At 43.2% G+C, this 27,669-nt stretch overlaps 1 protein-coding gene across 2 annotated transcripts in view; it reads left to right on the top strand.

Annotated features, from left to right (window-relative positions):
* Positions 1–5,666: 5,666 nt before the first annotated feature.
* The window catches only part of SPECC1L (sperm antigen with calponin homology and coiled-coil domains 1 like), a 140,334-nt gene continuing 118,331 nt past the window's right edge, over positions 5,667–27,669 (top strand). Inside the window, exon 1 of one of the 2 annotated variants that reach the window (XM_059140870.1) lies at positions 5,667–5,832. The gene's annotated coding sequence lies outside the window, so the exon portion shown is untranslated. The remainder of the gene's footprint in view (positions 5,833–27,669) is intronic. The other variant, XM_059140869.1, reaches the window with a different exon arrangement.

The raw sequence follows: 27,669 nt of genomic DNA, 5'->3' as shown, positions 1-27,669 counted from the left end.
AGTCAACAGGTATTGCAGGCATGTCTGATGGCAAGTACGTGGCTTGGCTTCTGGCCCGGAGAGGCTACTAAAAGTTCAACCTAGAGATTCCTTATAAAAAGTTCCAGCAAAGCAGATTCTAAAAGATCTATATGATTACTCACTGTTCTTGCTGAGTTTATGTAAATAATTAGGCCAAGTTTGTTAAAACTGGACTTGTTTTTCAAATGAGTTAGTCCTGATTTGGCTTTCTCTGGAAATGGTAGTTATTTTGGAGAGAAAAATTATGTTTTAATAACATGGCTTTATGGGTGTTAAATTCTAGATTAGATTGTTATTAAATGTTTGTTTACCTAAGCTAGACAACTTAAGGTAAACTTAAGAGAAGTTACACGATAACTCGTGTAAATGATCTTGCTTTTGCCAGTCAGTCAGCCCCAGATATAAGGAGGAAACTTCAGAAAATTGAAGGATTTGAAAGGAAGAATCTGACTGAGTTAGCGGGAATAGTAGAAAAAGCTGCTGAGGACTATGGGTCTTGCTTGCAGAGGATGAGAGCTCTTTTACAGACTCTGCAGGGAAAAGGGTATCAGGTGTCAGCAATAAAAACACAGCTTTGTAAGAACCACGCCACTTACTTAGGTTTTGGTCTCCATGAGGGAGTTTCTTGGGATGTAGGGCTACTGCAGGCTGTGGATACCACGGTTCCTGGAGATGGCGCAACCTATCTATGAACTAACTAAGGGAGGACTCACTATGGTAGAGTGGGCTAAGACTAGGAGAAAATTAGTAAGCCAAACACATCAGGGCACTCATTTGGGGACATGCAAGTTTAAAGAGCTTATGGGCAAGCAGTTCTAGGTTTCTAAATTAGGGTGTATGGCTCAAGATGTGGTTGATAGATGTGTTCAATGTCAGGTGGTAAATGCGGAAAGAACTAGAATGGGAAGAGGGAAAAGAGAAAGAGGTTGCTATAGCAGAAATGACTGCTCAGTCTGTACTCCAGTCACTGCAGGCATTATAGTCTGTCTTAAAAGAGCCCATGCAGGGACCCGGACTGCCCACACTGGGACAGAATCGGAGGTGGAGCCACATCCTCGCCAATCCAGGGACTTAGTTTGGGTGCCTGCTGCCAAGTGAGAGGCTTGGAGTCTTGCTGGAGAGGACCATTTACTGTCATCTTGACCACACCCATGGCAATAAAAGTAGAAGGCATCAGGGCCTGGATTTACGCAGGTCACGTGAAACGAGCCAAGGATGAGAACGCCCCCCCCCGCGCCCCACCCAGAGGTGGATGCTTCTGCCAATGGACCCTGCCAACCGTGGACTAAAACTAAGACTCAAAAAACAATGAGTTCATTAAATTCATTATTGGCCCTGTTGTTAAGATATAGGTGGGAGGTATAAGCAGTTGTGAATAAAAAAAATTGACCTTCAATTTGTATCAGTCTCCCTCCTTTAATCACGAACCCATTATTGGGGCATAACAATAGAAACTTTGTTTCCAGTGTTTGAGGATAAGTTTTTAAAAAATAAAATCAGGGCATCTGGGTGGCTCAGTCAGTTCAGTGTCTACCTTCGGCTCAGGTCATGATCCCAGGGTCCTGGTATCAAGTTCCATGTCGGGCTCCCTGTTCAATGGGAAGTCTGCTTCTCCCTTTCCCTCTGTGCTTTCTCTCTCTCTCAAGTAAATAAAGAAAGCCTTAAAAAAAAAGAAAGAAAGAAAGAAAGAAAGAAAGAAAGAAAGAAAAATCATGACCCTTATGCAAATATAAAATAAACATATATCAAAGAGTTTACCTAACTAGTTAATTAACCAAGGGAACTGGTAAGATGTTACAATCTGCTCAAAGGAGAATCCAAAGGTCAAATACACTTATAGAACAGAGATATTGAAATAAATTTGCAAAAGGAGGCCAAACTGACCTTTCCACTGTGGGGGAAGGTTGTCCTTAGATAAGAGCCATTTGCACTGCTATCAGTTTTCTACAATTTACAGAGTTGTAAAAGAGCTCGAAGACAGTAAAAGGCTCAGAGCCTTTTTTAAGTACCAGATAACCTAGCAGGACCTCTTCCAAGGATGCATAGCTTTTCATCGGAGAATCCAGGTATCTTTTTTTGCATGATGCGATTTTCCTTCCACTAACAGCTCACAACTGGGGATAACCCAAATGCCCATCAGTAGGAAAATGGATAAAATGTGGTATTGTTCATACAATGGAACACTATACTGTAACCGAAATATTATTAATTTTGCATGTCACAGGTGCATGCAACAAGACAGATGAATTTTGGGCGCCTGGGTGGCTCAGTGGTTAAACCACTGCCTTCGGCTCAGGTCATGATCTCAGGGTCCTGGGATCGAGTCCCGCATCGGGCTCTCTGCTCGGCAGGGAGCCTGCTTCCCTCTCTCTCTCTCTCTCTGCCTGCCTCTCCGTCTACTTGTGATTTTTGTCAAATAAATAAATAAAATCTTTAAAAAAAAAAAAAGACAGATGAATTTTATTGACCTAATGGTGAGTGAAAAAGACTGACAGAATACAGGTTTCCCCTGCAATCTGAAAGTAAAATGTTTCTGTGAAATCTTTCATACACTGAAATGGCACAAAGAAGCAATTATCATTCATTTATATGATAAATACACACTAGTGGCGCCCCCAAACGCCCGCCATGGGAAGTACACTCAGCATCCCAGCAGCAAGCTGTCATAGGCTTGAACTGTGTGAGCATTTTTTCTGCTTTATCTGAGTTTATTTTGTGCATCTGTTGGCAAGATGTGTCCTAAGGTATAAGAAAAACCTAAGAGGTTACTTTTGGCGCCACTAGTGCTGCTCAGAGTGTCCACCTCCTCTGTTAACTGTTGAATAATGGCTCCCAAACCTATGAGGTACTAAACCCTGGAAACTGTAAATGTTACCTTATTTGGAAAAAGGGTCTTTGTAGATATGATAAATAAAGAATTTATCGGGATTTATCTTGGATTATCCAGATGGGCCCTAAACGCTGTCACAAGTGTCTTCATAGGAAAGGATCAGAGGGAGATTCCCACATCAGGCTCTCTGCTCTCTCTCTCTCTCTCTGTCAAATAAATAAATAAAATCTTTTGTTTTTTTTTTCTAAAGAATTTATTTGTCAGAGTGAGCACAGGCAGACAGAGTGGCAGGCAGAGGCAGACGGAGAAGTAGGCTCCTGCTGAGCAAGGAGCCCAATGTGGGGCTCGATCCCAGGACGCTGGAATCATGACCTGAGCTGAAGGCAGTGGCTTAACCAACTGAGCCACCCAGGCGTCCCTAAAATCTTAAAAAAAAAAAAACCCAAAAAACAAAACACCCAGAAACACAAAGACAGACAGCTAATAAATAATGAAGCCAGCATGCAAACTCAGGCTGGCTGGTTGTGAGGACCATTGCCTTAGTCCTACACTAGGGTTGAACGATTATCTTCAGAGTTTTTTTTTTTTTTTTTTTTTTTTTTTTTGAGGGAGAGACACAGTGAGAGAGCATGAGAGGGGAGGACAGAGGGGGAGGCAGACTCCCCATGGAGCTGGGAGCCTGATGTGGGACTCGATCCCAGGACCCCGGGATCCTGACCTGAGCCGAAGGCAGTCGATTAACCAACTGAGCCACCCAGGTGCCCTTATCTACAGAGTATTAAAACAGTATCTATTCTGGTATTTTTTGTAAAGACTTTTCTTATTTGACAGAGGGAGACCCAGTGAGAGAGGAAACACAAGTAGGGGGAGTGAGAGAGGGAGAAGCAGGTTTCCCACTGAGCAGGGATCCCAATGTGGGGGTCCATGTGGGTCTCGATCCCAAGACACTGGGATCATGACCTGAGCCGAAATCAGATGCTTAAGGACTGAGCCACCCAGGTGCCCCATATATTCTGGGTTTTTTAATTTTAATTTTTTTATTTTTAAAGCTTTTATCTATTTATCTGAGAGAGAGTGAATGAGAGAGAGAGAGTGAGAGGGGAGAGGTCAGAGGGAGAAGCAGACTTCCCGCCGAGCAGGGAGCCTGACGTGGGACTCAATCGTAGGACTCCAGGATCATGACCTGAGCCAAAGGTAGTTGCCTAACCAACTGGTATTTTTTTTTTTTAATATTTTATTTATTTATTTGACAGACAGAGATCACAAGTAGGCAGAGAGGCAGGCAGAGAGAGAGAGAGGAGGAAGCAGGGTCCCTACTGAGCAGAGAGCCCGATGCGGGACTCGATCCCAGGACCCTGAGATCATGACCTGAGCTGAAGGCAGCGGCTCAACCCACTGAGCCACCCAGGCGCCCCCCACCTGGTATTTTAAAAAGAAAAATACCAGTATCTGTAGTAGGCTATAATTTATGTTAAAAAAAAAGAGAGAGAGAGAGAGAGAGAGAAGCAAAAGAACTTATCTGTTTATTTTGCATATTTGTTTATATTCATAAAGTATCTCTAGAAGGATATCAAGAAACAATACAATTAGCTGCATTTGGGAAGAGGAACTACAGGAATGGGTTACATCTGAAATAAAATTAAAACAAAGAACTATAAGGGAATTATATGAACAACTTCATCCCAAGGATTCTGAAACATCAACACACAGCTACTTTCTTGCAAAAATATAGTTCAGCAAAGATGATACAGGGAAATTCTGTCTTAGGGTGTCTGGCTAGCTCAGCCTGTAGAGTATGGGACTCCTGATCTCAGGGTAATGAGTTCAAGCCCCATGTTGGGCAGAGAGCCTACACAAACAAACAAACAAAAAAACCTGTCAATCTAGAACCATTAAAGAAATAGAATGCTTAATCTAAAATCTGCATCCTGGCCCCTCAGAAGTGTCAGACGAAACCAAAGAAAAACACCAGGAACTGGGTAATATTACAGCAAATTCAGCGAACATTGAAAAGAAAAATCCTCTTATACATAATCTTCCAGATAAAGAAGAAAACGAAGTCTCCTCAACTCACTGTGACTTGATTAAAAAATTAATCCCAAATCAGACATCCACAGCACAAGAGAGCAAAAGGAAAGACCAAAATCACTCATGGACATACACGCAAAAATATTAAATAAAATACTAGCGAATAGTCCAGCAATGCTAAACATTTATCAAGTCCAATTTTTCTTTTTTTCTGGGAAATTACGATGATGGAATAAAAATTTATTAATGTAGTCCGACCTAAGGAAGAAACCTGTATGACAATTGTGACCTACAGAACTTCCTTAACTTGATAGAGGCTATTTAGCCTCACGGTTTTGGTGGCTCAGTTTTTTAGTGTCGGTGTTCCCGGCCGCACGGGGAGCGCCAAGAGGGCAGGGCTTGTGTGTTTTTATTACCACTGTCTAGCTCGTCGCCTAGCAAGGTCCTTAGCACAGTGTAAATGCGTGCTGCATGAAAAATGGACCTTTAGCTGAGGTAAGGTTTGGGAACGGTGGAGCTCTACACTCATCACCCCGCCCCGTCAAACACACCATTCAGGAGCCTCCGCCATCCACAGCTCCAGCGAAAACCCCAAAGCATCTGGAGCCTTTTTTTTTTATGGTGGCCGTGCCGATGACAATGCGCCTGCGCTCGCCGGAGATGGGAGGGACGCGAGCGGAACGGCCGAGGCCGTAGGCGCCTGCGCGGCGGCGGGATGTAGGCGGGGCCTTGCGGCGCCGGCGCAGTCGGTGGCGGCTGTGTGGGGCGGGACAGGGGCGGGCCGAGGGCGGGGGCCGCCAGGGAGGCAGGGCGGGCTGGGCGAACGGCGCCGCGGGGTTGGCTGCTGCCCTAAGGCCGGACTCAACGGATTCGGGCCGCGCCACCGGGCGAGCTCGCCGCCCGGCCCATCCCGGAGCCAGCCAGCGAGCGAGCGAGCGAGGCGGCGCCGCGCGGTAAGAGCCAGGGCCGGGTCCCCTCAGTGTGCGCTGGCGGGCCGCGCGGCCAGGCCCTGGCGGCCCCGCAGACCCCAGCGGCCCCGCGCCTGCGCGGTCCCCCGCCGGGGCCCCCCAGTCCGTCCCGCGCCTGCGCCGTCCCCCTCCGGGGTTTCTGGGCCAACCCCGGGGTACCCCGGCGGCTCCTGGCTGGTGTATGCGGCCCAGGTGGTTTTGGGCTCCTCGCCTGCTGGTCCCTCCGAGCCAGGTGGCTGAGCGCGTCCCTCGCGCTTTGTTTTCCCCGTGCCCCAAAAGAGGCTGGGACAGGCGCCCCATAGCCCTGGTCCTTTAGTCCCCTTCCCCCGGCGGAGACACCGCTGCTCGGGGCTCGGAGGACGCGGCTCGGGGAGTAGCGCCGCGGGTGGGCGGCGGACCCAGGGCCTCCTGTGGGCTCTGCTTCCGCTGGGGTACGCGCCCCCACCCTCTCCCCGCTCAGAGGGAGGTCATCCTTAAGCGAGCGGAAAGTCGTTTTTTTCTTGAGATCTGGTTAATTGCATCAGGGTGAATATGAATAATAGTTTTTTATTGAGGGAAGTTTGCATTTTCCTCAACCTGGTAATTGTGTGGCATACATGGTTATATTTAAGACATCATAGTTCATTGTTGGGCACCTCTCCTGGAGATGACTGGAAAATAAATCAGTTTCCACGTAGTTTCAGCCTATTTACAAGACCAAGTAAGGATTCCAGTGATAATTCAAATGTAGAGAGATGTGATTTGTTGTGCCCTTGATAATTTACCGGCAAGTAGGGGAGGGTCCAGGAAAAATTCCCATAAATTCCCTGCCCTATATTGATTGCAGGGAAAAGTGTGTTGTAAAAAGAGCATCTCTAGCCACTGATAATATTTTCTAAGATTACAGCAGATTCAGGAAACTAAAAAATGTTGCAGAGCCCAACAGTGTTTCCAGGAGGATGTATCTTGAGATGAAATCAGAGCTTTGTAGACATCAGCAGACATCAGCATAACACATGTAGGTTATGAAATGGTCAAACCAATACTGACAGGTATATCTGTAAGGAGAAGTGAGGTATTGGTTTGGGGAAAGTCGTTTTAGATAAAGAAATAGCTAACTGATCCAGTAATTTTTTTTCCTCTTTAAAAATGTCCTTTCCCCCTTTGATTTACTTTACACCCAGCAGTCTTTAAGACTCAGCAACTTTAGGTAGCTGGAGAATGTTTCTTAATAGCCTGTGTATACTCTAGGTATGTAGGGATTTTCTTGACATTCATTTTCAGTAAGAAAGTGAATATTGCCCATAGAAAAGCTTTAAACTTGAATTTTTAGGGTGTGTATCTACATTGTGTTGTTTTGAGATGGGATTTCTGTAAAGCACAAGTTCTTTTTATAAACGATTTGACACAGTACATTCTTAATTTCACATGACTCAGCTGATAGTATTGCTTCGGTTCAAAATTATTACCTGGGTTGGGTTTTCATAATATGTAAAACTTGCTGTATAACTATATACATATTTATTTTTTAATTTTTTAATTTTTATTTTTTAAAGATTTGTTTGAGAGAGAGCGTACCCATGGGTGTGTGTGTGCCCACGAATGGGGAAGGGTAGGGGGAACCAATCTCAAGCAGACCCCTCACTGAGCATGGAGCTGGGCCTCCATCCCAGCACCCTCTGAGATCACGCCCCCAGCCGAAATCAAGGGTGGGATGCCCAACCAACTGAGCCACCCAGGTGCCCCAAACCTTATACATATTTAAGTCACAAATGCTAACTTGTACTTACCATTATGCAAACTGTCCAGCTCAGTAGAGGACTGGTGATAGGGTATCAGCAGGCTAGAAATGCTTTCTTGGTTTTATGGCTTGGGGCAAATCATTTGCCCATTCTGGACCTTCCTTTCCCTATCTGTAAATGCGAGGGATGGCGGAGGAGGGAAGAGATGAACGGAGCTCCAGTTGCCACTTTTTTTTTTTTTTTAAAGATTTTATTTATTTGAGAGAGAGAGAGAGAGATCACAAGTAGGCCAAGAGGCAGGCAGAGAGAGAGATCAGGGAATCAGGCTGCCTGGTGAGCAGAGAGCCTGATGCAGGGGCAAAGGCAGAGGCTGAACCCACTGAGCGACTCAGCCCACCCCTTTTTTTAGATTTTATTTATTTATTTGGCAGAGAAAGCGAGAGACCGCGAGAGAGGGAACACAGGCACAGGGAGTGGGAGAGGGCGAAGCATGCTTCCCAAAGAGCAGGAAGCCCAATGCGGGGCTCAATCCCAGGACCTTGGGATCATGACCCGAGGTGAAGGCAGACACTTAACGACTGAGTCACCCAGGTGCCCCTAGTTGCCACTTTTAAAACATTTAATGGGTCTTTGTCTACAGAGTTCTCTTCCCTCCTAGTAGAAATGGGTCTTCTCATCTGTTCCATGACATTGTTTGTGGTCCCTCTGGAAAGACAGTGAGTGAGGCCATCGTAAAAATGGGTGAGAACAAATCTTGGAGACTCTTGGTCAAACCCCTGAAAGGGAGGGTTGAATGGGCCTTAGGGTATAGAGAAAAACAAGGACAATGAGAGGAGTTTTTCATTAAATTTATTCAATGAAAGGACTGCCCTTTCTAAAAAGAATATATATGTGTCATTTTCCTGGTGTTGAAATTAAGCATTTTTTTTTTAAAGATTTTATTTATTTATTTGAGAGACAGAGATCACAAGTAGGCAGAGAGGCAGGCAGAGAGAGAGGAGGAAGCAGGCTCCCTGCTGAGCAGAGAGCCCGATGCGGGACTCGATCCCAGGACCCTGAGATCATGACCCGAGCCGAAGGCAGCGGCTTAACCCACTGAGCCACCCAGGCGCCCGAAATTAAGCATTTTTTAATGAAATGTTGATAGTAAATGATGGTGTATGGTGATTGTAAATGGCAAATACAAGGTTGGTTATCTTATCACAATAAGATATTTTTAGAAATAAAGCCTGAAATCTTTTGTTTCATTATTGTTGTTAGGGAGTTCAAAAAGTTCCTAGGGCTTTTGGTGGTAAGAATATTAAAATGGAGATTATTTTTTAAGAGTAAATATGAGTTTACTTTGTGGCCATCTGTCCAAATCCATAGGCAACTGGGAAGATTGGTTAAATTTGCTTGGTACTAAAGATGTTACTATTCTGATTATTCTTTCCTACTGGATATAAAATGTCAGGATATTTTTTTGTGTGTGCTCTGCCAACAAAATAAGCCTAGGCAGGGAAATTCCTCCTGGTGGTTGGAATTGTTAGTGGTGAATAGACTAGCTGCTGAGGTAAAGAACCTCCATGGGGTTTCTCTCTGAGCTCAGAAATCTTTTAGTATTGTGGCCTCAGTCTTTTACTGTGAAACATAACCATTGAGAAATTAGGCTTACAGACTGTATTTCAGATTTGTTGAGGGGAAGATGTGGCAATGGTTTGTTCCAAAGGAATGTAGCAGATGATCTTTCTGTCTGTGAAGTCTTTAAAATTCATCCTGATCTGCTGTTAATAACAAATAAGATTTAGTTATTGTCAGTCTTTTTTTTATATTCACAAAACTGTAGTATATGAAAATGTATCAAACACATTTTAAAAGTGTCTTGAGGTAAAATGAATAATGCAGTATAATTCTTTGTAGTACTAATTTCTGTGCTTAGAGCACTGTCTGCTCTCAGCTACCTCTAAGTTCCCTATTTTTTATTTCTTAAAGATTTTATTTATTGGGGCGCCTGGGTGGCTCAGTGGATTAAAGCCTCTGCCTTTGGCTCAGGTCATGATCCCAGGGTCCTGGGATCGAGCCCCGAGTCGGGCTCTCTGCTCCGCAGGGAGCTTACTTCCTCCCCTCTCTCTCTGCCTTTCTCTCTGCCTACCTGTGATCAATCTCTGTCAAATAAATAAATAAAATCTTAAAAAAAAAGATTTTATTTATTTATTTGACAGAGAGAGATCACAAGTAGGCAGAGAGAGAAGGGGAAGCAGGCTCCCCACCAAGCAGAGAGCCTGATCCGGGGCTCGATCCCAATACCCTGAGACCACACCGGAGCCGAAGGCAGTGGGTTAACACTGAGCCACCCAGGCACCCCTAAGTTCTCTATTTTTAAGAATAATTGGGTAACTCCCAAAAGGAAATTTGTCTACTAGGAAAGAGTGCAGATCTGTTAACAGTGGTTTCCCCACATCATCAGTGTAGTTCTTTTCTGGTTGAATCCAGTGGTTGGTTCCTGCCTGTGTCTTTGCAAAATATATCTGTTCATAGTCATCCCACATCCCCACCACCAAGTTTAAGTCCTTCAACAGCTACCACTGTCTTCATAATCAGATTTACTAATCCTTATCTTGTTATCCAGGATGCTTCATCACTGGGCTTTGGCCTCCATTCTCATACCCCCCCCCCCCCCAAACACACCTTTTTTGGTGGTTCGCCGAATTTTGCTGAACCTCTATCGGTCCCTTAACTCTCTCCGGTCTCTGTGTCTCCCTCTGCTGGAATGTTCTCTCACTTCATCCCATTATCACCTTCTACTCAACTTAGATATTACCTTGCCTTGAAGGCATCCCTTGATTTATTTCCTGCTTACCTGTCCAGCTTCCTGTCTAGTGAGGATTTGGTGCCCTGTGTTTTGTCTGTTCCCTCCACTAGCCAATGACGTCACAGTGCATAGCAGAGTGTGTGGCTTGACCAAAGGTTGTTTCATCTGCTGGGTGCGTTATGTGCTAGGCATGTTAGCACTACCAAGGAAGTAGAGATTACTTTAAGTCTTTGCCCTTGGGAGTTTTACTCTAGGTGCACTTGACCTCTCCAGCTGTGAGACACCCTCCAGTTGTACGCAACGATTTCAAAGTATATTTGTTTGTATCTTAGCGTTTAACTCAAATTTTACTTCTTGAAGGAGGGACTGTCTCATACGTGTTTTATAACCTAGAAACCAGCTGGGCATTATCTTTGTTCCCAGCTCTGGAAGGAATGTGCATTTGTTCTGTATTGCTTCCTTCATTCCCCTTGGATACCTTCCACCTTGGGTTTTTGTTTTTGTTTTAATTTGATGTGTTTGGACAGTAATGGTTTAAGAAATAACGATATTAAATTGCAATTTCTTTATTGTGCATATAACATAGGGAAAACAAATGATAAAGGGAGGGGCCCCTGGCTGGCTCAGAGGGGAGAGCATTTGACTCTTGATCTGAGGGTTTTGAGTTTGAGCCCCATTTTGGATGTAGAGATTACTTAAGATTTTTTTTTTTTTTTAGATTTTATTTATTTATTTGACAGAGATCACAAGTAGGCAGAGCAGCAGGCAGATAAGGAGGGGGAAGCAGGTTCCCTGCTGAGCAGAGAACCCGATGTGAGGCTTGATCCCAGGACCCTGGGATCATGACCTGAGCCGAAGGCAGAGGCTTTAACCCACTGAGCCACCCAGGTGCCCCAAGATTTTTTTTTAAAGACTTGTTTATTTTCAGGGCAAAAAAAAAAAGCATCTGCCTTAAAAAAAAAAATAAAAAGACTTGTTTATTTTCAAGAGCAAGCTCTCGTATGAACATGTATGCATGTGAGTGAGAGAAGAGGCAGAGGGAGAGAATCCTCAAGCTGACTTCTGGCTGAACGTGGATTCCCCACTCAGGGCTCCGTCCCATGACCCATGAGATGATTACCTTAGCCAAAAACCAAGAGCTGGATGCTTAACTGACTCAGCCACCCAGGTACTCCAAAAATAAAATGTTAAGAAAAAAATGATAAAGGGAAAAGATACTTTGTCTATTTAAAAAGGCCCCATATTACACTTCTTTTCAAAAGAACTTAGGTTATACAAAGAAAAATAAAAAAGACACTGGTTAAGGGTGTCTGGGTGGCTCAGTCAGTTAAATGTCTGCCTTCTGCTCACGTTATGATCCCAGGGTTCTGGGATCAAGTTCCACATGAGCCTATCTGCTCAGTGGGGAACCTGCTTCCTCCTTCTGTCTCTGCCACTCCCCATGCTTGGGTGCGAGAGCACACACTCTTTCTCTCTCTAATAAATAAATAAAATCCTAAAAAAAGAAAAAAAAAAAACCCACAACCCTGGTTAAGCTTAGGAAAGAGTCATGAAGAAAACCTAGAGCACTGTTCAGATTTGTGAAGAAATACTGGTTAAAAATTAAAATTGTCCATTTCTTCCTCTCTCCCTCCTTATATTCTTGGGATAAAACTCAGGTCAGCCATTTTCCAGTTGTACCTCTTCTACTGAGAATTCCCAGGGCAGTCTGTTGGGGCTGCTTTTTTTCCCAGAAGAGTCACCATTGGACACTTTCTCCTAAGAGAAGCACCTTTTCTCCTACTTGGGAGATAGCCAGTGTCCTGAGTCCCTCTCCCTTTTTCCCTGTAAATTTCTCCTTGTTGTGGTTTGGTTTTATCATACCAGGCTCAAGGATTCTTGAGCAGGACCTATTGGATTTCTTCTTGCACACTTTTCTTTTTTAAACTTTAGTGGATTTGAGCCAGTCTTAAATCTTCTCTCTCATGTTCTTTCTTGTTCTCCCTCTCTGGCACTCCTCATTTTCTGCAGACTCCATTGAATCCTTACGGTTACCCAGGTCTGCTGTGTAACAGGGGAGCCCGTTACCAATTACCTGCTGACCTTTTCAGCCTATCTCCCTCCTTTTCAGTCTTCATGCCAACTTCATTGCAGTCTTATTCATCCTTGCCTGGTGCCCCCACGCAAGGCCTCCAGCTTTTCATTTTTTTAAATCTTTTTTTTTTTAAATCTCCTCCTTGCCTTAGGCCTTGGCCCCCACTCCTTTTTTCATCATTCTTTTTTTTTTTTTTTAAAGGTTTTATTTATTTATTTGACAGAGAGCGATCACAAGTAGGCAGAGAGGCAGGCAGAGAGAGAGGGGGGAGCAGGCTCCCCTCAGAGCAGAGAACCCAATGTGGAGCTTGATTCCAGGACCCTGAGACCATGAACTGAGCCAAAGGCAGAGGCTTAACCTACTGAACCACCGAGGTGCCCCGCTTTTTTATCATTCTTTATTATTCATGTATTCGTTTGAATACAAGAATACCTGAGTGTCTGTATTCATTTGAATGCGTGACTGATGTATTCATGTATTGGATTGTATATTTGTTTGCAAACATGTATGTTTTTAAAAAAAATAACAGGATTATTGAGATAAAATTCATTATACCATAAAGTTCATAAAGTTAAGTATATCCATAGAGTTTTGCGTTGATCACCACTGTCTAATTCCAGAACATTTTCATCACCTCAGAAAGAACCTTTGTTCTGATTAATAGTCATTCCCCATTCTCTACTCCTTCCAGCCCCTGGAAATCCCTAATCTACTTCTGTCTCTGTAGATTGCCTGTTCTGGGCATTCATAGAAATGGAATCATACAGTTTGTGCCCATTTGTCTGGCTTCTTTCATTTAGCATGATCTTTTTTTTTTTTTTTTTAAAGATTTTATTTATTTATTTGACAGAGATCACAAGTAGGCAGAGAGGCAGGCAGAGAGAGAGAGGAGGAAGCAGGCTCCCTGCCGAGCAGAGAGCCTGATGCGGGACTCGATCCCAGGACCCTGAAATCATGACCAGAGCCAAAGGCAGCGGCTTAACCCACTGAGCCACCCAGGCGCCCTAGCATGATCTTTTTAAGCATTGTCCATGTTGTAGCATTTATTAGTACTTCATTCCTTTTATGGCCAAATAATAGTTCATACTTTGTTGATGGACATTTGGGTTTTTTCCACTTTTGGTGATTATAAATAATGCTGCCCTGGACATTCATGTGTAGGTTTCTTTGTGGTTAAATATTTTCAGTTCTTTTGGGTGTGTACCTCAGAGTGGAGTCACTGGGTCATGTGATAGCTGTGCTAAACTTTGAGGAACCAACAAACTTCCAAAGCTGCATCATTTTACATTCCCACTAGCAGTGTATGAGGGGTTCAGATTCTCCACCTACTCATCAGTGTAAGGTTTTACGAGTATACTTAAAAAATTTTTTTTTTTTTTTACACTTCTTGTTTTCTTCACTTAGTATTTCTGGAAATTCCATTAAATCAGCTGGCATCACTCTGACTCATTGTGTTTAATAGCTTCATAGTAGTATTCCATAGTAAAAATACACCATTTAGTCATTCAGTTCGGCAGAGTTATTTATTTATTTATCTTTATTTAGTTTTCTTAAGGAAACTCTGTGCCCACTGTGGGGCTCAAACTCACAACCCCAGGATCAAGAATCATAAGCTCTACTGATGGAGCCAGCCAGGTGCTCCATCAGTTCAGCGGATATTTATTATGTGACTTTTTTTTTAACGATTTTGTTTATTTCTGTGACTGAGATCACAAGGAGGCAGAGAGACAGGTGGGGCAGGGTGTTGGGGGTGGGGAAGTAGGCTCCCTGCTGAGCAGAGAGCCTGATGCGGCTCTATTCCAGGACCTTGGGATCACGACCTGAACCGAAGGCAGAGGCTTAACCCACTGAACCACCCAGACACCCTATATTATGTGACAAGATCTTAAGTGCCCGGCACTTCCAGGCTCTGGGGCAACAGCATTGAACAAAACAGACAAAATCCTTTGCACTCTTTAGATTTACTTTCTGGTAGGGGAGTGGTGAGAAGTTAGGAATTAAGTAAGTAATGCAGATTGGGTTTTACCAGTGCAGTTTGAGTCTGTGGCAGTTTTCTGAATAGTGTAGATAAAGTACTAAAGGCTAGAGATTACCCTAAATGTTACAAGCTACTGTAAGTCTGTATTCATATTAATCATTTGCAGGTAAAAGTAGAAACATTTTCATAAAGGAAAAAATAGAAAACAACCAACTGGTAAATGTGGATATGGAATTTTTGGGCGGATAAACTGATGAGCCTTAAAAGGTCTTGGTAACAAAATTTGCTTTTTTTTTGAAGTTGGTTCCACACCTAGCATGGAGCCCAACGCAGGGCTTGAACTCAAGAGCCTGAAATGAAAACCTGAGCTGAGATAAAGAGTCAGAAGTCCAACCTACTGAGCCACCTAGACACCCCAAAGTTTGCATATTTATAAATTGTATCCAAGCCCTCTTGCTCTAATGATCAGTAATAGACTCCTTTCACCAAAGCCAGGTAGAGTATATATGTGTTACAAGTTTTTGATAGGTAGCTAAGAGTACTTTTGGGTGACATGGCAAAACTTGCAGGCTTAATAAGACAAAAGTCTTATTTTTCTTTCTGAACTTTTATGTATTTATTATATTGCCCTGTGAATTATTGAGGTTGTCACTATAGTAAGGCCTACTGTAAATTATTCATGCTGATGGTTAGGGAAAATAATCTGGATCTTCTAGAGTGGTTAAGCCTAGAGGGAAAAATGATGTCCATCCGTACAAGGACAGATTTATATTGATATGCAGCCTAGTTGGATCTACACTAACCCCTCTTGGGTGGTTCTAGAAGTACTGCAGTTAAAATAAACATTTCTGTTCTGAGTATTTTTATATTGGACTTGGTAATGAAGTTAGAAATGCATCCTTTAGACACATACTCAACCTTCCCGTTCAGTTCAAAGGCTTGTTTGGCTGGACCTAGCTCCATCATAGCGGAATGCAAGTCATTTATTAGTAACCAGAATTTCATTGTAATGAATAAAATATTTTGCAAAAAAAAGTTTTTTGGCATTCAGTTACTAATGCTCCTTTGTTTTGTTTTTAAAGATTTTTAATTTATTTTACAGAGAGAGAGACAGAGACAGAGATCACAAGTAGGCAGAGAGGCAGGCAGAAAGAGGTGGGGGGCAGGCTCCCCGCTGCAGAGAGCCCCAGTCCCAGGACCCTGAGATCATGACCTGATCTGAAGGCAGAGGCTTAACCCACTGAGTTACCCAGGTGCCCTACATTCTTTGTTTTTAAAAAAGTGCAACCTGTAAGTTTATGTTAAAGTTGTATTTCTGAAGGCCTAGTGTAGAATATAAATGTCAGTCAGGAAGCTGTCTAGCTGTAGTGGGATTCTCTCTCTCTTTTTTTTTTTAAAGATTTATTTGACAGAGAGACACAGTGAGAGAGGGAACACAAGCAGGGGGAGTGGGAGAGGGAGAAGTAGCCTTCTCACCAAACAAGGAGCCCAATGTGGAGCTCCATCCCAGGACCCTGGGATCATGACCCGAGCTGAAGGCAGAGCAGACGCTTAACGACTGAGCCACCCAGGTGAAGTACTGCAGGTGCCCCTGTACTGGGATTTTTTTTTTTTTAAGTTGGTTTATTTTTTTGTTTGTTTGTTTTTTTAAAGATTTTTATTTATTTATTTGTCAGAGAGCGAGTGAGAGCGAGCACAGGCAGACAGAGTGGAAGGCAGAGTCAGAGGGAGAAGCAGGTTCCCCGCGGAGCAAGGAGCCCGATGTGGGACTCGATCCCAGGACGCTGGGATCATGACCTGAGCCGAAGGCAGCTGTTCAACCAACTGTGCCACCCAGGCGTCCCTGTACTGGGATTCTTAATCACTTCCTCTCCTTTTTGCTGTGACTACCTCTGCCATCATACACGTTGGGTTGGGTTCCAAAATTTTATTTATAAAACAAATACAAGAGTTTTATGAAGTCTATATTAATAGTACTGTGGAATCTAATGAGCATCTATATCCGCAGAGCTGAAAAAGCAGATATTTCATGTGTACCTTTCATTAAATGTGGTCCTCTCACAACACATCTTGACATAGTTTTTTAAATAAGATTTTATTTATTTATTTGACAGAAAGACACGAGAGAGGGAATACTCCACAGGGAGAGTGTGGGAGGGAGAAGCAGGCTTCCCACTGATCTGGGGCCCTGACGTGGAGCTTACTTCCAGGACTCTGGGATCACAACCTGAGCCAAAGGTGGGATGTCCAATGACTGAGCCACCCAAGCGCCCCACATCTTGAGGTAGTTAGCACAACTATTATTTTCTTTAATTTTATAAATGAGGAAATGAGGTTAAGAATACAGAGTTAACCAGTGGCCAAGATTGGATTTGAGCCACGATTTCTGACTAAAAGTTTTATGTTCTTTTTACTATGATATGCTGCCTTTCAACTAGAATGCATTTGTCATAAGGCTGAAGGAACGACCGTGCTATTTAGCCTGGAGAATGGAAGACTTAGGTGGGCATTGTTTCTCTTGTAATTGAAGTAGTTGAAGGAATTTATTTTGTGTTGGTTTGGCAGATATTCTGGTAAATGGCAGTTCCAATTGCACTGATACTTAGCTGCATAAACTGCCCAAGAATTGAAGGAGCTGCCCCTTTCGAGTTACTACCTGGTAACAAAGGCTGCAGGATGTCAAGGGATGATGCCTGACCTGTTTTACCGAAGTCTTCTCTGCACTTGCTCCCATTCTTTGCATCCTCCCTCTGCATCCTTTATTGCCTGAGCACTTAGCTGTGCCTCCTCTCTTCTCTTTCTTGCATCGCTTTTCTTAACCACTCAGAGGCAGATTTTAAGTGTGAGATGGTCTTGTGTTTGATTGGTTCATTTTATCACATTTGGAGTATATCCTTGTGATAAGATTTAATGATAATTCTGTTCTTTTTGCTTCATTTTATCACATTTGGAATGTATCCTCTTTTTCTTTTTTTTAAAGATTTTATTTATTTATTTGACAGAGAGAGATTACAAGTAGGCAGAGAGGCAGGCAGAGAGAGAGGAGGAAGCAGACTCCCTGCTGAGCAGAGAGCCCGATGCAGGACTCCATCCCAGGACCCTGAGATCATGACCTGAGCGGAAGGCAGCGGCCTAACCCACTGAGCCACCCAGGCGCCCCTGGAATGTATCCTCTTTTATTTTATTTTTTAAGATTTTATTTATTTATTTGACAGAGATCACAATTAGCAGAGAGGCAGGCAGAGAGGGAGAGGAAGGGAAGTAGGCTTCCCACTGAGCAGAGAGCCCGATGTGGGTGGGGCTTGATCCCAGGACCCTGGGACCATGACCTGAGCCAGAGGCAGAGGCTTTAACCTACTGAGCCACCCAGGCGCCCAATTTTATTTTATTTCTTTTAAAGATTCTGTTTTGGGGTGGCTCCGTTGGTTAAGTGTCCCATTTGTGATTTTGCCTGAAGTCACACTCTCAGGGTCATGAAATCCTGCCCTCCATCAGTCTCTGTGTTCAGCTCCCTGTCCTTTCCCTGTCCCTCTCTTCCCAACTTGGGTATGCACACACACTCTCTCTCAAAAAAAAAATTCTATTTTTAAGTAATCTTTACACCCAGCATGGAGCTTGAAGCCACAACCCTAAGACCAAGGATCACATGCTCTACTGACAAAGCCAGGTAGGCACCCCTCCTTCCGTATTATTTTCAATAAAATGACAGTAAAGTATGAATTTGGAATTTGGAATTTATTTTCTGATCCTATTCTTAGAGGAATTTTTTTTTTTAACTGGAAATGAAAATTGAAGACGGTATACTAGGCTGGTAGGCTAAGGAGAGGTTTATTATGTAAGTATGAGATTCTCTAATGAAAGGCTAATTCAGTATTTACTTTCTCACTGAAGGTTAGCATTGTTGGAGATAAGCGCCCAAGGTTCTTACCTTATTTTGTTCCTAGTTGCATGTGATTGTGCAAAATTTTGCATAAAAAAAGCTTCATAGGTGCTGCGTTTGCCTGGCCAAAGGAGTTACCAAAGGAGTTATTGCAAATGCGCAGAGACTTGGAAAGCAGTGGTAAGTTCTGTGTTGACATGAGTGACTTCTGAGAAAGGATTATTAGGATTCTCAGTCACTGTACACCTCTGAAGGTGGTTTCAGAGATTAGTGAGGTCAAGAAGAAAAAGACCTGTCACCTCTCAGAAAGCTGATGAATTTTTGCATAGCAGTTCGTTTTGTCTTTTGTCAATAAAATTAAAAAAATTTTTTTTTGTCAAAAGCCCAGACTAGGTATTTGTTCAGTGATTAAGTCTTGGGCCAGTCAGTGACAGTGAGACAGTCAGCTAAGAGAATTCTTCCTGCAGATGTACCATACAATGCTTTTTAAAATTAAACTGAAGTTATCCCACTGGTATCTGGAGCCTTTAGAGATGAACCATTGTGAATATCTGATAGGCAGCTAAGTGAGGTTAGTGTAGGAACTTCCCATTTCAGCTGATGTCTGATGATAAATCAGCCCTCCCAGCCCCCACTGGAAGGCTTTTGAAGAGTGAGAAGGAAGACCCAGCTACTTTGAAGGCAGTTCATTTGGTGTAGGGGCATCTCTGATTATTAGTTGTTCCAGAATCTGCCTCTTGATAACTTTTAGTGACTAGTGCTACTGCTTTCTGGATCTTTTCAAATTTTAAAATAGCCATTATTTTTTAAACAGTCTAATGAGTTGAAAGTTTCTCTTCTTGGACTTGTTTCCAGAGCCTTATATTAGCATTTTAATACTCCGATTTTCTAAGTCGGAGGTAAGATGCTGTGACTTTTGTATGGGAATCTATTCTTCTTCTTTTTTTTTTTTTAAGATTTTATTTTATTTTATTTTTTAAAGATTTTATTTATTTATTTATTTGGGAGAGAGAGAGAAAGAGAAGGGCAGTAAGAGAGAGCATGAGAGGAGGTCAGAGGGAGAAGCAAACTCCCCACGGAGCTGGGAGCCCGATGCGGGACTTGATCCCAGGACTCCCGTATCATAACCTGAGCTGAAGGCAGTTGCTCAACCACCCGAGCCACCCAGGTGTTCCTTTTTTTAAGATTTTATTTGTTTACTTGACAGAGATCACAAGTAGGCAGAGAGGCAGGCAGAGGGAGAGGGAGAAGCAAACTCCCTGCTGAGCAGAGAGCCCGATGCGGGGCTCTATCCCAGGACGCTGAGATTATGACCTGAGCCGAAGGCAGAGAGAAGCTTTAACCCACTGAGCCACCCAGGTGCCCCGGGAATCTATTATTCTTTTTTTTTTATTTTTTTAAAGATTTTATTTATTTATTTGTCAAAGAGAGAGCGAGAGCGAGCACAAGCAGACAGAGTGGAAGGCAGAGTCAGAGGGAGAAGCAGGCTCCCTGCGGAGCAAGGAGCCTGATGTGGGACTTGATCCCAGGATGCTGGGATCATGACCTGAGCCGAAGGCAGCTGCTTAACCAACTGAGCCACCCAGGCGTCCCGGGAATCTATAATTCTTAACATCTGCTACTAGTAACCTTTTACTGAAATTCACAGTTTGCTAACATTTGTAGTAGTGTTGTGAAATTTTACTTTTTATTTATTTTATTATTACTTTTTAAGATTTTATTTATTTGTCAGAGAGAGCATAGGCAGAGGGAGAGGCAGGCTCCCCGCCAAGCAAGGAGCCTGATGTGGAATTTGATCCCAGGACCCTGGGATCATGACCCAAGCCGAAGGCAGACGCCTAACCGACTGAACCACCCAGGCTTCCCATGCGAAATTTTACTTTTTAAAAAATTGGAATGAAGAAGTAGAAAGAAACATATTTTACATGTTCTATTTTCTTTTTTAAGATTACATATATTTGAGAGAGAGCACGCGCGCATGAGATTGGGGGGGGCACGGAAGGAGAGGGAGAAGCAGATTCCCTGCTGACCCTAGGGTCATGACCTGAGCCAAAGGCAGACACTCAGCTGAGCCACTCAGTAGCCCCTCTGTTTTCCTTAATATCTGAATGGAAATTCTGACGGGTGATTGAGCTCCATTGCTTGAACTTGCAATACATTACTCATGCCATGAAGAGGAACAGTGTAGTCCTAAATCGGCAACAGCAAAATCAGTGTAATTGAGTTACATGGTTTATCTCAGCATTCAAGAGTGTGGACCATGACATTTTGAACTCAGAAGGAAGTGCTTTCTCACTGTTTTTTCTTTTTCCTTCTTACATCCTTATCCTACCACTAATGAGTGAGCAGAAGGTCTCCATGTCTACAGTTACAGGGTATCTTATAATAGGAGTAAACTGTGTAACAGGTGGTTAACTGGCATGTCTAGAAAGAGTTTATTAGGATTTACTTATGACACACATGTCCTTTTCAGCACTGATTCAGGCTGTTCACTTCATAGCTTTGATTCTTGTCTTTTTGGGGGGTTTGGTTCCATCCTCTGTATAGTTATGGGCTGTGGCAGAGCTGGCAGAGCTGTAGAGGAGGGAATGCTATAAGCCATACCTGCTGTTTTTTCCAAGGCACATCCCACCATAATTAAATGTCTCTGAACATCGAGTAATCTGGAGGCCCTCAGTACTCTCACTGTACAGGCCACCCCTTGAGAAAAAGAAAGACAATCCAGGGAGTTACCCAGTTGTGGTGGACTGGTGTGGGCTTTGGAGTCAGACCTTGGACTTGATAATCATATCCATCTCCTTAGATGAAGGAGGATTGAATGAAATGAAGTGTGAGAAATTTCTAGTGTAGTGCTTGGCTACACTGGTTGGCCCACAGGTTTTACTTTTCCTTCTTTCCCTCTTGCTAGTAAGGTTTCAGAGGAATGGGAGAGTGGTAGAGTTTGATCATCAGGTCATCAGTTTCTGCCAGGCAGCAGGGGGACTGCAGAAGGAGGTACAGGTAAGCAATGAGGCCTTATGCCTCCTTCTCACATTTCATTCTGGGAGATCAGAGAAAGCCCTTCTTTGAGCTATCTGTCCTTTAGCAGGAAATGTGGACGGAAACCCAGAGGAGTAATAGGCCTGGGGCAGAGACATTCCCTTCCTGTCAGCCAATTCTGTTGAGTTGGCTTTTTCAGCTCAACAGAATGTCTGTGCAGATATGGCCCTGTGTATGGTAAGGTACAAAAAAATGGAGATCTTCTCTTCCTCCCAGGCTTAAACCAATCCCTGTACACCAAGGTTTCTGAGTCTTGGCACTATTGATGTTTTGGGTCATACAGTTCTTTTTCACTATAGGATGTTTTGACTATCCCTGACCTCTACCACTCGATGTTAGTAGCACCTCTACCCCCATCGTCATAAACAGAAATGTCTGCAAACAGTGCCAGTGGTCTCCAAGTGGGCAAAACTGCCCACTATTGAGACCATGACCTTAAAAGGAAAAAGGACTTCACAGTATTTTAAAATTAATTTTCATTTTATCGAACCAGTGAAATGCTTGTTGAAAAAGATTTCACTTTTATTAAATCAAATTCAAATTCAAATCTTTTTTTTTAAAGGGGGCACGGGGAGGGGGGAGAGGGAGATGGGGGAGAGAGAGACTTTTTTTTTAAAGATTTTATTTATTTATTTGACAGAGAGAGAGATCACAAGTAGGCAGAGAGAGAGAGATGAGGAGAAGCAGGCTCCCTGCTGAGCAGAGAGCCCGATGCGGGACTCGATCCCAGGCCGCTGGGATCATGACCCGAGCCGAAGGCAGAGGCTAACTCACTGAGCCACCCAGGCGCCCCGAGAGAGAGACTCTTTTTTTTTTTTTTTTAAGATTTTATTTATTTATTTGTCAGAGAGAGAGCGAGCGAAAGCAAGCACAGGCAGACAGAGTGGAAGGCAGAGTCAGAGGGAGAAGCAGGCTCCCCGTGGAGCAAGGAGCCCGATGTGGGACTCGATCCCAGGACGCTGGGATCATGACCTGAGCCGTAGGCAGCTGCTTAACCAACTGAGCCACCCAGGCGTCCCGAGAGAGACTCTTAAGTAGTCGCCACACCCATCATGGAGCTGGATGCAGAGCTCATTTCTACAACCCTGAGAACATGACTGGAGCGGAAATCAAGAGTCACCTGCTTGACTGACTGAGCCACCCAGGTGCCCCATTTGATCTATTTTAACTTGTTTAGTTTAGAAGGACTTCCTTTATGCTGTTGACAAAATAATTCTCTAATCTAAATTTTTGGCATTTTGGTTGAACAATTGGGAACTTTTTTACTATTTTAATGAGTTTTTCAGTGTAATTTATTTACAACAAAATGCTTCCATTTTAAATGTACAGTGTAATGGGGTTTGAAAATGTATATGGCCATATAAGCAGTACCTCTGTCCAATTACAGAATATTTCCATAACCCCCAAAAGTTCTCTTACATCTTGTTCAACTAATTTCCCCTTCTTCCCTAAGCAACCACTGATCTGCTCTCGGTCACTATAGAAAAGTTTGCATTTTGTAGAACTTCGTGTAAATAGAATGTATCAGGCTTCTTTCTTCTTTCCCTTTTTAAGCTTTATTTATTACTTGAAAGAGAGCAAAGGAGAGGGGCAGAGGGAGAGGAAGAGAGAAAGAATCTTCAGCAGACTCCTTGAGTGGGGAGCCCAGTGTGGCCTCAGTCTCATGATCCTAAGGTCACAACCTGAGCTGAAATCAAGAGTCAGGTGCTTGAAAGGCTGAGCCACCCAGGTGCCCCTCAGGCTTCTTTCATTTATCATAATGCTTTTGAGACTCATCTGTGCCGTTCCATGTTATCAGTGGATTTTCCCTTTTCTTGCTGGGTTTTATTTCATTATATAGCTATACCATAGTTTGTCCATTTCCTTGTTGATGGGCATTTGGGTTGTTTCTGGTTTGGGGGTATTGTATGTATTTTTAAAAAGCTGCTATGAGGAGCGCCTGGGTGGCTCAGTGGGTTAAGCCTCTGCCTTTGGCTCAGGTCATGATCTCAGGTTCCTGAGAATCGAGCCCCATATCAGGCTCTCTGCTTGGCAGGGAGCCTGCTTCTTCCTCTCTCTCTCTCTCTGCTGCCTCTCTGCCTACTTGTGATCTCTGTCTGTCAAATAAATAAATAAAAATCTTAAAAAAAAAAAAAGCTGCTATGAACATCTATGTATGTCTTTGTGTGCATATGTTTTAATTTCTTTTGGATAAATACCTGGGGCTGAATTACTGGATAATAACGGTATGTGTTTAAATTTATGAGAAACTGCCAGAATGTTTTCCAAAGTAGCAGTATTGTTTTATACTTCTAGCAGCAGTGTGTGAGAGTTCCAGGTGTTCATGTCCTCACTGACACGTAGTCTCGTTCATTTCTTTTTCTAGTGAATTTTATTTTATTTTAAATTTTATTTATTTACTTATTTATTTTTAAGCTCTACACCCAGTGTGGGGCTTGAACTCAGAACCCTGAATCAAGAGTTGCATGTTCTGGGGGGCGCCTGCGTGGTTCAGTGAGTTAAAGCCTCTGCGTTTGGCTCAGGTCATGATCTCAGGGTCCTGGGATCGAGCCCCGCATCGGGCTCTGCTGAGCAGGGAGCCTGCTTCCTCCTCTCTCTCTGCCTACCTGTGGTCTCTGTCAAATAAATAATAAAATCTTAAAAAAAAAAGTTGCATGTTATGACTGAGCCAGCCAGGTGGCCCGTTAAGCTTACTTTTTAAAAAGATTTTATTTAGTGGCGCCGGGGTGGCTCAGTGGGTTGGGCCTCTGCCTTCTGCTTGGGTCATGGTCTCGGAGTCCTGTGATCGAGCCCCGCGTCGGGCTCTCTGCTCAGTGGGGAGCCTGCTTTGCCCCCCCTCTCTCTGTCTGCCTCTCTGCCTACTTGTGATCTCTGTGTGTCAAATAGATAAGTAAAATCTTAAAAAAAAAAAAAAAGGTTTTATTTAGGGGCGCCTGGGTGGCTCAGCGGGTTAAGCCTCTGCCTTCGGCTGAGGTCATGATTCAGGGTCCTGGGATCGAGCGCCGCATCGGGCTCTCTGCTCGGCAGGGAGCCTGCTACCCCCTCTCTCTCTGCCTGCCTCTCTGCCTACTTGTGATCTCTGTCTGTGTCAAACAAATAAATAAAATCTTAAAGAAGAAAAAAAAGGTTTTATTTATTTGAGAATTAAAGAGAGCATGAGTGTGGGGCAGGATACAGAGGGAGAGAGGGACAAGCAGACTCCACATGAGCAGGGAGCCTAACACTGGTGCTTGATCCCAGGCCCCTGGAATCAGGACCTGAGCCAGAGGCAGACACTTAACCAACTGAGCCACCCAGGTGTCCCCCCACCTTTTAAGCTTATTTTTAGGAGTGCCTGGGTGGCTCAGTTGTTGGGTATCTGCCTTCGGCTCGGGTCCTAATTCCGGTGTCCTGGGATTAAGCCCGCGTGTCGGGCTCCCTGTGTTTATTCCTCTCCAGCTCCTCCATGCTTGTGTTACCTCTCTTGCTATCTCTCTCATAAATAAATATCTTTTTTAAAAAATAAGCTTATTTGTAAAGGATTTTTTACACTGTTAGATTTGAATGGTGAAATGCCAAGAAAATATTTCATTTTGTATTTTGGGTCAGAGTTCGTTATAAATGTAAAAATAGATTAGTGTTTTTAATGGCCAACAGTTTATTTTATGAATATAGCATTGTACTGTTGGGTAACTGCCCGCCAACTCTGAGCATAAAGCTGTGGCTTGAAGGGATCCTGAATAAACTTTTTCTTTTAGAAAATATTCACAAACCTTGGCTGAGGAGGGAATGGCCAGAGGAGACTCAAAATTTCTTGCATTCTGGGAGTTTGAACTTCGGGAACCAATTTGTTTTGGACTAAATCTGGAAAAATAATTTGTGTATTATAGCCAAAATTCTTTTAGGCTGTTCTTTTCCAGCCTTGTCACTAGTCTGGAATGTTAAGTATTGTCAGTTTAACGGCCTTTCAGCAGCTTATATTAAAAAAGAGCTCCAGAAATGGATCTGAAGAGGTCTTGGTATAACATTAGGTTTTTGAAAAGAGAGAGAGAGAAGCAAACCAAGAGCAAAGGCTTGACTACAGAGAACAAACTGATGGTTACCAGAGGGAAGGTGGGGGGTGGGGAGATGGGTTCAATAGGTGATGGGGATTAAGGAGTGCACTTGTGATGAGCACTGGGTCGTGTATCGAAGTGTAGAATCACTGTGCTGTACACCTGAAACTAATATTACACTGTATGTTAACTAACTGGAATTCAAATAAAACTTAAACCAAAAAAAATAGGTGTTTCTCTGTTATTATTTAGAAAGCAGTAAGAAGACATGGTTCTAATTTTGAAAAATCCAGGAAGCCTCTAATTTCTAAAGATTTCCTTGTGTTCAATCTTGTAGAATAATAGAAATCATAAATTCATACTAGTGGACTTCTTTCTGGCCAAAACCAAACGGACATGGAGTTGTGCTTTTGAATTTTTTTGCTGATAATTAACTCCTTTTCTTAGCATCCTGTCTATCAGTAGCTATAGTTTAGTGGAAAGAGCACACATTTTGGGCAAGCTGTTTACCTCCCTAACCCCAGTTTCTTCCTCCTTTCCAGCCACGTAGGGTGAGGATGAGAATCAGGTGTGCTGATACAGCACTGGCCTTTCTTGCTGATGGTCTCCAGGCAGCTTGCTTTTAATTTAAACAACAACCCCACCACCAGCAAAGTGTCTCTACCTCCTCAGGACTGTCTCCCCTTAACAAAGCCCAAGTTTTGAAAAGGTCTTTATCCTTCATCTCCTGCTTAGTTTTTTATCACATTCCACTGCAGTCTGACTTGGCCCCTGACCTTCCTCTTGGGGTTGTGAGCCCCACTCGCTGTCAGCTTCTTAGTGCTAACTTCAGTATCCACTTGGGCATGGTTGGTCAGTGTGGCTTTTCTCCTGTTGATACTCCCTTCACAGAACGTGACCGGATGGAAAGGAGGAAGCTGGGAGGGAAAGTGGGAAATCAGAGGGGTAGCTGTTTTTTCCCTTCATCTGTGACCATGGGCGTGCTTAAGAGGGGTACACCGCTAGGGTTAAGGAAAGGACACTGGGGCGAAGTTCCTTCCTTCTCAGGGCTGCAGGTGGAAGTGGAGAAGAGATGGATCTGAATGTCCCCTTTCCCTCTCAGTAAGTCATAATGTGGATCACTGATTTCTGGAAACCATACCATAACAAGACAAACTACCATATTAAATGTGCACATTAGTTGATAATCACACCCTGATTTTAGGCATGAATTAAAATCAGTGTCAGGGCACCTGGCTGGCTCAGTCAGAAGACCATATGACTCTTGATTGTGAGGTCGTGAATTTGAACCCCACGTTGGGTGTAGAGATTACATAAATAAATAAACTTTAAAAAATCGGTATTAAAAATGAGAAGGTATTGTGTTACAATAAAAATAAGCGTTTGAAAATTGTCACTAAGCGTAGTAATTGAAGGCTAGCTGTTAGTAATCATTGAAGTATTTTGAGCGGTAGTGGACTTTTTTTTTTTTTTTTTTTTTTTAAAGATTTTATTTATTTATTTTACAGAGAGAAATCACAAGTAGATGGAGAGGCAGGCAGAGAGAGAGAGAGAGGGAAGCAGGCTCCCTGCTGAGCAGAGAGCCCGATGCGGGGCTTGATCCCAGGACCCTGAGATCATGACCTGAGCCGAAGGCAGCGGCTTAACCCACTGAGCCACCCAGGCGTCCCGGTAGTGGACTTTTTATATGTGGATCCAGACTACGCAGAAAGTTGTATGTCCAAAACCATTTCACCTTGGCTTCTCTCCTTCCTCTCCCTGTTTCATGCATCTTGCATACACGCCCACTTGCACGTGTGCAGGGTTTTGACATGACAGGGCTCACACTTTTCCTCTGAGTAAGCCTTGACTTTTTCAATGGAGTCTCACTCCGAGTTTTTAAAATGTTTACATTTAAATGCATTTTTCTGATTGTGTGTCATAATTCACAAAAGAAGGGTTAGAAACATGTATGTGTTGAGGAATTCACTATTGGATCAGTCGACTGCATTAGGATTTATCTAATTAAAACATTTCTTACTTCATTTCTTCAGCGTTCTGTTTGGTTTTTGTAGCCCACATGCTTTATCAGATTGGTTTTTTGGTTTTGATTGGTTTAGTAACCTGTAGTTACGGACTCCAGTGTAGCTAGTTTCCTGATTTTCAGTTTTACCTTGACTATGTGATTCCTTCTCCTCTGTGTTTTAAGTCTGTTCTTACTTTACATTTTAATATAATCCCTACATATTTCATATATGGAGTTTGTGAAATAAGAGAGAAATGTATCTCTATCATTTGGGCTGAAACCCTTTTTGGATTTTTAGTG

Source organism: Mustela lutreola, chromosome 11 (genome assembly GCF_030435805.1).
Source record: "Mustela lutreola isolate mMusLut2 chromosome 11, mMusLut2.pri, whole genome shotgun sequence".
Classification (NCBI taxonomy): Eukaryota; Metazoa; Chordata; class Mammalia; order Carnivora; family Mustelidae; genus Mustela; species Mustela lutreola.
The sequence above is the reverse complement of the archived record's forward strand: the minus strand, read 5'-3'. Positions and strand labels throughout refer to the sequence as shown.